Source organism: Pristiophorus japonicus, chromosome 18 (assembly GCF_044704955.1).
Source record: "Pristiophorus japonicus isolate sPriJap1 chromosome 18, sPriJap1.hap1, whole genome shotgun sequence".
Taxonomy (NCBI): domain Eukaryota; kingdom Metazoa; phylum Chordata; class Chondrichthyes; family Pristiophoridae; genus Pristiophorus; species Pristiophorus japonicus.
Window position 1 is genome coordinate 91,253,766 of NC_091994.1, and position 13,172 is coordinate 91,266,937.

Genomic DNA, 13,172 nt, shown 5'->3' on the forward strand with positions numbered 1-13,172 from the left:
TTTGAACTATTTGAAGTACAAATTGGTTTCATTGGGTGCTAAACGGGCACAATGCATACCAATTTGGCAGTGTGACACCTGTGTCCAAACTACGCAAGTGTTGGAGCCACTCCTACATTTCTCAGGCCTTTTATTTAGGTGTTCACGTTAGGCCCCTTAAATATGTAAATAGTTTGTTGTGCTTGCCAAAAACAGGCCCAAGCCAAAATCTACTCCTTCATGTTTTCCAGCCATTGTAGTTTCAATGACACTACAGTCATCAAATGCAAATAGAAAATCATTGGTCCACAAGCATCCTGACATTTTGGCTAAAGGAAAAATTGAAACCAAATTTGCAACCAATCAAAACACTGCTTCGCAATGCGCCCTCTGACCCTTCCCAGCTGCCACAAATGTTGCCGTGACCATCCCATTCATGCGGAAAAAATTTAAATTGTATTTGCTGGATTTTGTAAAGCCCAATAATCCACAACAAATAACAATCCAAAAATACAATGACCAACAGCAGAAAGCTTTGATGGAATTTTGTACTGTTCCCAAGGAGATTAACAAAGTGCCTGTAGATGGTAGAACTGCAGAGGTCTGTAGCACCATGATAAACAACCTATTTCAATCGGCCAGGCAAAAGCCCGGGTTTAAGAACAAGCCTCAATTCTCAGACCAAATGTGGCCAAAGAGGGACAATATCTGCCAAGATAGAATTGAAGCACAGCTATTCCACATCAAGGAAATAACACCCTTACCGACTCTGGGAAGTTTTACATTATTCAGCTCCAATTCTAATACTCCAAAGGTTATATTCTCAGTTATCATCATTACATAAATGAGCATTTAGTACATTCGCACATAAGAAATAGGAGCAAGAGTAGGCCATTTGGCCACTCGAGCCTGCTCCACTATTCAATAAGATCATGGCTGATCTGATCATGGACTCAGCTCCACTTCCTTGCCCACTCCCCATAACCCTTTACTCCCTTAAATCGCTCAAAAATTTGTCTATCTCCGCCTTAAATATATTAAAATGACCTAGCCTCCACAGCTCTTTGAGGCAGAGAATTCCATAGACTCACAACCCTCAGAGGAAATTCCTCCTCATCTCAGTTTTAAATGGGTGGCCCCTTATTCTAAGACTATGTCCCCTAGTTTTAGTTTCCCCTATGAGTGGAAATATCCTCTCTGCATTCACCTTGTCGAGCCCCTCATTATCTTGTGTTTCAATAAGATCACCTCTCATTCTTCTGAACTCCAATATATATAGGCCCAACCTACTCAACCTATCTTCATAAATCAACCCCCTCATCTCCGGAATCAACCTAGTGAACCTTCTCTGAACAGCCTCCAATGCAAGTATATCCTTCCTTAAATACGGAGACCAAAACTGTAAGCAGTACTCCAGGTGTGGCCTCACCAATACCCTGTACAGTTGTAGCAGGACTTCTCTGCTTTTATACTCTATCCCCCTTGCAATAAAGGCCAACATTCCATTTGCCTTCCTGATTACTTGCTGTGTCTGCATCCTAACTTTTTTGTTTCATGCAAAAGGACCTCCAGGTCCCTCTGTACTGCAGCACTTTGCAATTTTTCTCCATTTAAATTATAATTTGCTTTTCTATTATTTCTGCCAAAGTGGATAACCTCACATTTTCCCATATTATACCCCATCTGCCAAATTTTTGCCCACTCACTTAGCCTGTCTATATCCCTTTGCAGATTTTTTTGTGCCTTCCTCACAATTTGCTTTCCCATCCATCATTGTATCATCAACAAACTTGGCTACATTACACTCGGTCCCTTCATCCAAGTCATTAATATAGATTGTAAATGGTTGAGGACACAGCACTGATCCCTGCGGCTCCTCACTAGTCATTGTTTGCTAACCGGAAAATGACCCATTTATCCCGACTCTCTGTTTTCTGTTAGTTAGCCAATCCTCTATCCATGCTAATATATTACCCCTTACCCAGTGAACTTTTATCTTGTGCAGTAACCTTTTATGTGGCACCTTGTCAAATGCTTTCTGGAAATCCAAATACATCCTATCCACTGGTTCCCCCTTATCCACCCTGCTTGTTACATCCTCAAAGAACTCCAGCAAATTTGTCAAACATGATTTCCCTTTCATAAAACCATGCTGACTCTGCTTAATTGAATCATGCTTTTCCAAATGTCCCGCTACTGCTTCCTTAATAATGGACTCCAGCATTTTCCCAATGACTGATATTAGGCTAACTGGTCTATAGTTTCCTGCTTTCTGACTGCCACCTTTATTAAATAGGGGTGTTACATTTGCAGTTTTCCAATCTGCTAGGACCACTCCAGAATCCAGGGAATTTTGGTAAATTACAACCAATGCATCTACTACCTCTGCAGCCACTTCTTTTAAAACTCTAGGATGTAAGCCATCAGGTCCAGGGGACTTGTCCACCTTTAGTCCCATTATTTTACCAAGTACCATTAGTGATAGCGATTGTATTACGTTTCTCCCTCCCTATAGCCTCTTGATTATCCACTATTGGGATGGTTTTAGTGTCTTCTACCGTGAAGACCGATACAAAATATTTGTTCAATGTCTCTGCCATTATTCCTGTTCTCCATTATTAATTCCCCAGTCTCTGCCTCTAAGGGACCAACATTTACTTTAGCCACTCTTTTCCTTTTTATGTACCTGTAGAAACTCTTACTATCTGTTTTTATATTTCATGCTAGTTTACTGCCATAATCTATCTTCCCTCTCTATCATTTTTTTTAGTTGTTCTTTGCTGGCTTTTAAAAATTTCCCAATAAAATGGATATATAAATGATCTTGCTCCTTAATCAGCTTTTATGTCTCTTCAATAGTCTATTTAATAAATTCAGTAGTCTCTTGATGGTTCAAATAGCTGTTTTCTGTTCTTTTCCTATAGTCCATCCAGAGTTAAGCAAAACCGTGCTCTGATTCATCACCCACCTTTGTATTCAGGGTGGTGAGAGCAGTGAGCACCGCCCTGCAATAGTGAGATTAACAATTTGCGATAGTGAGATTAACAATTTGCGATAGTTTGCATCCATTGTCCAAAAACTGGTTTAATTGGCAGAAAGAATTGGATTTATATAGCGCCTTTCACGACCACCAGACATCTCAAAGTGCTTCACAGCCAATTAAGGTACTTTTGGAGTGTAGTCACTGTTGTAATGTAGGAAATGCGGCAGCCAATTTGCACACAGCAAGCTCCCACAAACAGCAATGTGATAATGACCAGATAATCTGGTATTGTTATGTTGATTTGAGGGATAAATATTGACTAGGACACCGGGGATAACTTCCCTGCTCTTCTTCGAAATAGTGCCACGAGATCTTTTAGGTCCACCTGAGCACGCAGGCGGGGCCTCGATTTAACATCTCATCTGAAAGATGGCACCTCTGACAGTGCAGCGGCAATGGAGTGTCGGCCTAGATTTTTGTACTCAAGTCCCTGGAGTGGGACTTCAACCCACAACCTTCTGACTCAGAGGTGAGAGAGTGCTACCCACTGATTCACAGCAGGTTGCATGTCTGCTCAGAAATATTCTTTTGCCCAATTAACCGGGAGGTAGACAGATTCAAACCGATTGAAATGTAACCAAAGCTGACATTTCCACTCAAAATTCTGCCTAGTTTCACTAAAGTGGGGGTGGGGGCTCCCCCATAAATCAACATAGGACTGACTCTGATGGATCATGGAATACAGAGGCAGGTTCAAACTAGGAAGAGGCAAATTTAGAATGGCTTCAAGTACAACTAATTCTGCACAAAGAGCCATCAGGATGTGGAATGGACTTCCAAGTGGAGTCAAAAAGCCTGGGATTATTCAAGAAACCATTCAATTATAGGGTCTTTCTGGCTGGATGAGGGAAGATGGGCCAAATAGCCTTTGTAATACACACTTATCTTGTGAGCTGGTATTTTGCATGTGATATTTCAGGTGATATTCATATCAGTATACCCTGAACAATAATCTGATTGTAATCATCATGATGAATATTAGTCTTCCTGTAACAAGTGATCTCGGTTAGTACTTCTTCATAATTCAAAACCATCAAGGGGTATGTGCGTGTGCGTAGGTACGGGGAACATTTACATATACTACATACTGGTTTACCTATCAGAAAATGGAGTGTCTGTGGTATGCTGGGTTCACATGAGATAAAATACTTCAAATTCAATTACAATCTCCAAATAAATTGTGGGTAATTCTGGATTAAAATAATCAATCTGACCATAGAGATCACAACTACTGGAAGAGCAGGGAAAATGTTCCTTCATAAACTAATAAAGAAAGCATAGGGTCAATTGCAAGTGAGTCCCTCACCTCCTTTACTCTTATGCAGCTTGCTTTTCTCTCCGGGGCTGATGGTGAACAGCACCCGAAGCATTGAAGCACATCAGGAGCGGACACATTGCATTATCAGGGAGACAGTGCCCAATATGCATGGTGCTACATAGAATGGCTACAGCATGGAATAAGGCCATTCAGCCCCTTGAGCCCATGCCGGCTCGCTACAAGAACCTATCAGCTAGTCCCACTTCCCCGCCCTTTCTCCGAAGCCCTGCAAGTCTTTTTCTTTCAGGTACTCATCCAATTCCCTTTTGAAAGCCACGATTGAGTCTGCCTCCACCACCCTTTTAGACAGTGCATTCCGGATCCTAACCACTCGCTGCGTAAAATGTTTTGAATGTTGCCTTTGGGTCTTTTGCCAATCATCTTAAATCTGTGTCCTCTGGTTCTCGACCCTTCTGCCAATGGCAACAGCCTCCCTCAATCCACACTGTCCAGACCCTCCATGAATCTGAACACCTCCATCAAATCTCCTCTCAATCTTCTCTGCTCCAAGGAGAACAACCCCAGCTTCTCCAGTCCATCCACGTAACTGAAGTCCCTCATTGCCACTCACACTATCAGCACATATAGTGAGAGGCTCATTAATGGCTCCATTTCTATGCAAAGTAGGGGTGAGCCCTATAATGTGCCTGGAGTGCTGACCAATGTTCTAGATAGAAACATAGAAACATAGAAAATAGGTGCAGGAGCAGGCCATTCAGCCCTTCCAGCCTGCACCGCCATTCAACGAGTTCATGGCTGAACATGAAACTTCAGTACCCACTTCCTGCTTTCACGCCATACCCCTTGATCCCCCGAGTAGTAAGGACTTCATCTAACTCCCTTTTGAATATATTTAGTGAATTGGCCTCAACTACTTCCTGTGGTAGAGAATTCCACAGGTTCACCACTCTCTGGGTGAAGAAGTTTCTCCTTATCTCGGTCCTAAATGGCTTACTCCTTATCCTTAGACTGTGACCCCTGGTTCTGGACTTCCCCAACATTGGGAACATTCTTCCTGCATCCAACCTGTCCAAACCCGTCAGAATTTTAAACGTTTCTATGAGGTCCCCTCTCACTCTTCTGAACTCCAGTGAATACAAGCCCAGTTGATTCAGTCTTTCTTGATAGGTCAGTCCCACCATCCCGGGAATCAGTCTGGTGAATCTTCGCTGCACTCCCTCAACAGCAAGTATGTCCTTCCTCAAGTTAGGAGACCAAAACTGTACACAATACTCCAGGTGTGGCCTCACCAAGGCCCTGTACAACTGTAGCAACACCTCCCTGCCCCTGTACTCAAATCCCCTCGCTATGAAGGCCAACATGCCATTTGCTTTCTTAACCGCCTGCTGTACCTGCATGCCAACCTTCAATGACTGATGTACCATGACACCCAGGTCTCGTTGCACCTTCCCTTTTCCTAATCTGTCACCATTCAGATAATAGTCTGTCTCTCTGTTTTTACCACCAAAGTGGATAACCTCACATTTATCCACATTATACTTCATCTGCCACGCATTTGCCCACTCACCTAACCTATCCAAGTCACTCTGTAGCCTCATAGCATCCTCCTCGCAGCTCACACTGCCACCCAACTTAGTGTCATCCGCAAATTTGGAGATACTACATTTAATCCCTTCGTCTAAATCATTAATGTATAATGTAAACAGCTGGGGCCCCAGCACAGAACCCTGCGGTACCCCACTAGTCACTGCCTGCCATTCCGAAAAGTACCCATTTACTCCTACTCTTTGCTTCCTGTCTGACAACCAGTTCTCAATCCACGTCAGCACACTACCCCCAATCCCATGTGCTTTAACTTTGCACATTAATCTCCTGTGTGGGACCTTGTCGAAAGCCTTCTGAAAGTCCAAATATACCACATCAACTGGTACTCCTTTGTCCACTTTATTGGAAACATCCTCAAAAAATTCCAGAAGATTTGTCAAGCATGATCTCCCTTTTACAAATCCATGCTGACTTGGACCTATCATGTCACCATTTTCCAAATGCGCTGCTATGACATCCTTAATAATTGATTCCATCATTTTACCCACTACTGAGGTCAGGCTGACCGGTCTATAATTCCCTGCTTTCTCTCTCCCTCCTTTTTTAAAAAGTGGGGTTACATTGGCTACCCTCCACTCGATAGGAACTGATCCAGAGTCAATGGAATGTTGGAAAATGACTGTCAATGCATCCGCTATTTCCAAGGCCACCTCCTTAAGTACTCTGGGATGCAGTCCATCAGGCCCTGGGGATTTATCGGCCTTCAATCCCATCAATTTCCCCAACACAATTTCCCGACTAATAAAGATTTCCCTCAGTTCCTCCTCCTTAATAGACCCTCTGACCACTTTTATATCCGGAAGGTTGTTTGTGTCCTCCTTAGTGAATACTGAACCAAAGTACTTGTTCAATTGGTCTGCCATTTCTTTGTTCCCCGTTATGACTTCCCCTGATTCTGACTGCAGGGGACCTACGTTTGTCTTTACTAACCTCTTTCTCTTTACATACCTATAGAAACTTTTGCAATCCGCCTTAATGTTCCCTGCAAGCTTCTTCTCGTACTCCATTTTCCCTACCCTAATCAAACCCTTTGTCCTCCTCTGCTGAGTTCTAAATTTCTCCCAGTCCCCAGGTTCGCTGCTATTTCTGGCCAATTTGTATGCCACTTCCTTGGCTTTAATACTATCCCTGATTTCCCTAGATAGCCACGGTTGAGCCACCTTCCCTTTTTTATTTTTACGCCAGACAGGAATGTACAATTGTTGTAATTCATCCATGCGTTCTCTAAATGTCTGCCATTGCCCATCCACAGTCAACCCCTTAAGTATCATTAGCCAATCTATCTTAGCCAATTCATGCCTCATACCTTCAAAGTTACCCTTCTTTAAGTTCTGGACCATGGTCTCTGAATTAACTGTTTCATTCTCCATCCTAATGCAGAATTCCACCATATTATGGTCACTCTTCCCCAAGGGGCCTCACACAATGAGATTGCTAATTAATCCTCTCTCATTACACAACACCCAGTCTAAGATGGCCTCCCCCCTAGTTGGTTCCTCGACATATTGGTCTAGAAAACCATCCCTTATGCATTCCAGGAAATCCTCCTCCACCGTATTGCTTCCAGTTTGGCTAGCCCAATCTATGTGCATATTAAAGTCACCCATTATAACTGCTGCACCTTTATTGCATGCACTCCTAATTTCCTGTTTGATGCCCTCCCCAACATCACTACTACTGTTTGGAGGTCTGTACACAACTCCCACTAACGATTTTTGCCCTTTAGTGTTCTGCAGCTCCACCCATATAGATTCCACATCATCCAAGCTAATGTCTTTCCTAACTATTGCATTAATCTCCTCTTTAACCAGCAATGCTACCCCACCTCCTTTTCCTTTTATTCTATCCTTCCTGAATGTTGAATACCCCTGGATGTTGAGTTCCCAGCCCTGATCATCCTGGAGCCACGTCTCCGTAATCCCAATCACATCATATTTGTTAACATCTATTTGCACAATTAATTCATCCACCTTATTGCGGATACTCCTTGCATTAAGACACAAAGCCTTCAGGCTTGTTTTTTTAACATCCTTTGTCCTTTTAGAATTTTGCTGAACAGTGGCCCTTTTTGTTCTTTGCCTTGGGTTTCTCTGCCCTCCACTTTTCCTCATCTCCTTTCTGTCTTTTGCTTTTGCCTCCTTTTTGTCTCCCTCTGTCTCCCTGTATAGGTTCCCATCCCCCTTCAATATTAGTTTAACTCCTCCCCAACAGCACTAGCAAACACTCCCCCTAGGACATTGGTTCCGGAACTGCCCAGGTGCAGACCGTCCGGTTTGTACTGGTCCCACCTCCCCCAGAACCGGTTCCAATGCCCCAAGAATTTGAATCCCTCCCTGCTGCACCACTGCTCAAGCCATGTATTCATCTGCGCTATCCTGCGATTCCTACTCTGACTAGCACGTGGCACTGGTAGCAATCCCGAGATTACTACTTTTGAGGTCCTACTTTTTAATTTAGCTCCTAGCTCCTTAAATTCTTTTCGTAGGACCTCATCCCTTTTTTTACCTATGTCGTTGGTACCAATGTGCACCACGACAACTGGCTGTTCTCCCTCCCATTTCAGAATGTCCTGCACCCGCTCCGAGACATCCTTGACCCTTGCACCAGGGAGGCAACATACCATCCTGGAGTCTCGGTTGCGTCCGCAGAAACGCCTATCTATTCCCCTCACCATCGAATCCCCTATCACTATCGCTCGCCCACTCTTTTTCCTGCCCTCCTTTGCAGCAGAGCCACCTACGGTGCCATGAACTTGGCTGCTGCTGCCCTCCCCTGATGAGTCATCCTCCCCAACAGTACTCAAAGCAGTGTATCTGTTTTGCAGGGGGATGACCACAGGGGACTCCTGCACTATCTTTCTTGCACTGCTCTTCCTGTTGGTCTTCCATTCCCTATCTGGCTGTGGACCCTTCTCCTGCGGTAAGACCAACTCACTACACGTGATACTCACGTCATTCTCAGCATCGTGGATGCTCCAGAGTGAATCCACCTTCAGCTCCAATTCCGCAACGCGGACCGTCAAGAGCTCGAGGCGGATACACTTCCCACACACGTAGTCGTCAGGGACACCGGAAGTGTCCCCGAGTTCCCACATGGTACAGGAGGAGCATATCACATGACCGAGCTCTCCTGCCATGTCTTAACCTTAGATACACTTAAATTGGTAATAACAATGTTATAGTTCACTTACTGATATAAAAAATAAAAGAAAAGCTACTCACCAATCACCAGCCAATCACTTACCCCATTGGCTGTGACGTCACTTTTTGATTACTTTCTACTTCTATTTTGCTTTCTCTCCCGCTGTAGCTGCACCGGTACGCTGGCTCTCGATCTCCCGCTGGGCTTTTGACAGGTCGCTCCCCTCTCACCAACTGCCGCTGGCTCTCGATCTCCCGCTGGGCTTTTGACAGGTCGCTCCCCTCTCACCAACTGCCGCTGGCTCTCGATCTCCCGCTGGGCTTTTGACAGGTCGCTCCCCTCTCACCAACTGCCGCTGGCTCTCGATCTCCCGCTGGGCTTTTGACAGGTCGCTCCCCTCTCACCAACTGCCGCTGGCTCTCGATCTCCCGCTGGGCTTTTGACAGGTCGCTCCCCTCTCACCAACTGCCGCTGGCTCTCTATCTCCCGCTGGGCTTTTGACAGGTCGCTCCCCTCTCACCAACTGCCGCTGGCTCTCTATCTCCCGCTGGGCTTTTGACAGGTCGCTCCCCTCTCAGATGGTTGGGAAAATGTTGGAGTCCATTATTAAAGAAGCAGTAACAGGACATTTGGAAAAGCAAAATTTGGTCAGGCAGAATCAGCATGGATTTATGAAGGGGAAGTCATGTTTGACAAATTTGCTGCAATTCTTTGAGGATGTAACGAACAGGGTGGATAAAGGGGAACCAGTGGATTTGGTGTATTTGGACTTCCAGAAGGCATCTGACAAGGTGCCACTCAAAAGGTTACTGCACAAGATAAAAGTTACGTGGTTGGGGGTAATATATTAGCATGGATAGAAGATTGGTTGGATAAATGGTTCATTCTCTGGTTGGCAATCAGTAACGAGTGGGGTGCCGCAGGGATCAATGCTGGGACCCCAACTATTTAAAATCTATATTAACGACTTGGAAGAGGGGACTGAGTGTGATGATACAAAGATGGGAGGAAGGGCAATGTGTGAGGAGGACATAAAGAGGCTGCAGGAGGACATAGACAGGCTAAATGAGTGGGCAAGAATTTGGCAGATGGAGTATAATGTTGGAAAGTGTGAGGTCATGCACTTTGTCAGAAAAAAATCAAAGAGCAAGTTATTATTTAAATGGAGAAAGATTGCAAAGTGCTGCAGTACAGCGGGACCTGTGGGTACTTGTGCATGAAACACAAAAGGATAGTATTATGTATGCATGTCAACAATGTTATGATGTACTGCAACACTGAATGTACCTTCACCCTGAAAACACCTTACCTGTACACCAGAGGGTGCTGCTGCTGGAGACCTAAGGGCCACCTGCACACTGCAGGTAACCCAGTATAAAGGGGAGCTCACCTCGGTGTCCTCACTCTAGGAGCTGCAATAAAGGACTACAGTCTTCACAGTTTAAATACCATACCTCTGCCTCGTGGAGTCATTAGCAGAATGCCTGCATATACAATAGATAGTATGCAGGTACAGCAAGTGGTCATGAAGGCCAATGGAATCTTCGCCTTTATTGCAAAGGGGATGGAGTATAAAAGCAAGGAAGTCTTGTTACAGTTGTACAGGGTATTGGTGAGGCCACACCTGGAATACTGCGTACAGTTTTGGTTTCCATATTTACAAAAGGATATACTTGCTTTGCAGACAGTTCAAAGAAGGTTCACTAGGTTGATTCCAGGGATGAGGGGGTTGACATGAGGAAAGGTTGAGTAGGTTGGGCCTCTACTCATTGGAATTCAGAAGAATGAGAGGTGATCTTATGGAAGCGTACAAGGTTATGGGGGGGCTTGACAAGGTGGATGCAGGGAAGATGTTTCCACTGGTGGGTGAGACTAGAACTAGAGGGCATGATCTTAGAATAAGGGGCCGCCCATTTAGATCAGAGATGAGGAGAAATTTCTTCCTCAGAGGGTTGTGAATCTGTGGAATTCGCTGCCTCAGAGAGCTGTGGAAGCTGGGACATTAAATAAATTTAAGACAGAAATAGACAGTTTCTTGAACGATTGGGGGGGGGGGGTGGGAGGAAAGAGGGGTTATGGGGAGGGGGTGCGGACGTGGAGCTGAGTCCATGATCAGATCAGTCATGATCTTATTGAATGATGGAGCAGGCTCAAGGGGCCTTATGGCCTACTCCTGCTCCTGCTCCTGCTCCTATTTCTTATGTAATGTTCTATGCTCAGTCCCCATTTTCAAGGCAGGCTGATCTTTCAATAAAAGTGAAAATTGGGTTGTTGCTATAACAGGCAGCCGTTTTGCATCGCCAATGTGTTTCCTCTCAGAATTCACTACATTCTTCAAAATAGTTACCAGTTCTAATAATGGCTTCTCTGGATGTTGCAGTCGTCAGTCCTTTTCCATCATTGAGCTGGGTGGGGAGTGGGAATGGCCAGCCTTGCTTTCAGTCATGGAAAAAAATCCTGGTATATTTGCTCTAAAAGTGTTGTTTGTTAGATTCAGAAGGGAGGCAGCCTTACATAAGAAATAGGAGCAGGAGCAGGCCATTCAGCCCTTCGAGCCTGCTCCGCCAATCAATGGCTGATCTTCTACCTCAACTCCACCTTCCCGCACTATCCCCTTTATTGTAGGGCCTTCTGCCACATGGTCTCCAGCATTCAATCAACAATTCAGGTCTTTTACTGGAAGCCAATTCTGTCCACAACAAAACCAGCATAGCCTTAAGGAGAGCTACTAGTCCTTTAAAGCTGCTGGGACTGAATTAAATCTAATTGAAACATATAAAATGCTTAAGGGGCTTGACAGGTTAGATGCTGGGGGGATGTTTCCGCTGGCTGGGGAGTTTAGAAATAATGGTCACAATCTCAGAATAAAGGGGTTGACCATTTTGGACTGAGATGAGGAGAAATTTCTTCAAAGGGTGGTGAATCTTTGGAATTCTCTACTCTAGAGGGCTATGGATGCTCAGTTGTTGAGTAGATTCAAGGCAAAGATTTTTGGATACTGGGGGAAACCAAGTGATATAGGGAGAGTGCGGGAAGGTGGGGTTGAGGTAGAAGATCAGCCATTGATTGGCGGAGCAGGCTCAAAGGGCTGAATGGCCTACTCCTGCTCCTATTTCTTATGTAAGGCTGCCTCCCTTCTGAATCTAACGAACAACACTTTTAGAGCAAATATACCAGGATTGTTTTCCATGACTGAAAGCAAGGCTGGCCATTCCCACTCCCCACCCAGCTCAATGATGGAAAAGAACTAACCACTGCAACATCCAGAGAAGCCATTATTAGAACTGGTAACTATTTTGAAGAGTATAGTGAATTATGAGAGGAAACACATTGGCGATGCAGAACAGCCGTCTGTTATAGAAATGACCCAATTTTCACTTTTATTGAAAGATCAGTTTTACGCACAGGTGGCAAGTTAAAAATCTAGCCCACTATAGAAATAAAGACTTGCATTTATATAGCGATTTTCACAACTCTCAAGGTATCCCAAAGCACTTTACAGCCAATGAAGTACTTTTGAAGAAGTATAGTCACTGTTGTAATGTAGGCAACGCGCCATCAATGGTTGAGCGATTATAATCAGGGATGCTCAAGAGGGCAGAATTAGAGGAGCGCAGACATCTTGTGGGGCTGAAATAGATTACAGAGATAGGGAGGGGCAAGGCCATGGAGGGATTTGAGAACAAGGATGAGAGTTTTGAAATTGAGGCGTTGCTTAACCAGGAGCCAATGTAGGTCAGCAAGCACAGGGGTGATGGATGATCGTGACTTGGTGCGAGTTAGGTCATAGGCAGCCGAGTAAAACATTATACACGGTATAATGCTGCTGTCATGAAATTGGGTATCCTCCGATTCACTATGAGCAATACCGTGCCATTCACTTGTAATTAAAAAAATTGGCTTAAACAGATAATTATGATTAACATCTAGTACATCTGTGGCCCACTTAAATTATGGGAAAAATTTTTATATTACTGAAAATATATGAGAGTAGGAGTTGAAAGTTTTCAAATGTTACTCAGTACAGAAGCTGTACAGTAATTTAGCACCAGTATACTCTTCTACCCACATCCAAAAAAAAATGGAAAGTTAATGCAAATGCTCAACAGGAATATTCAACGCGTA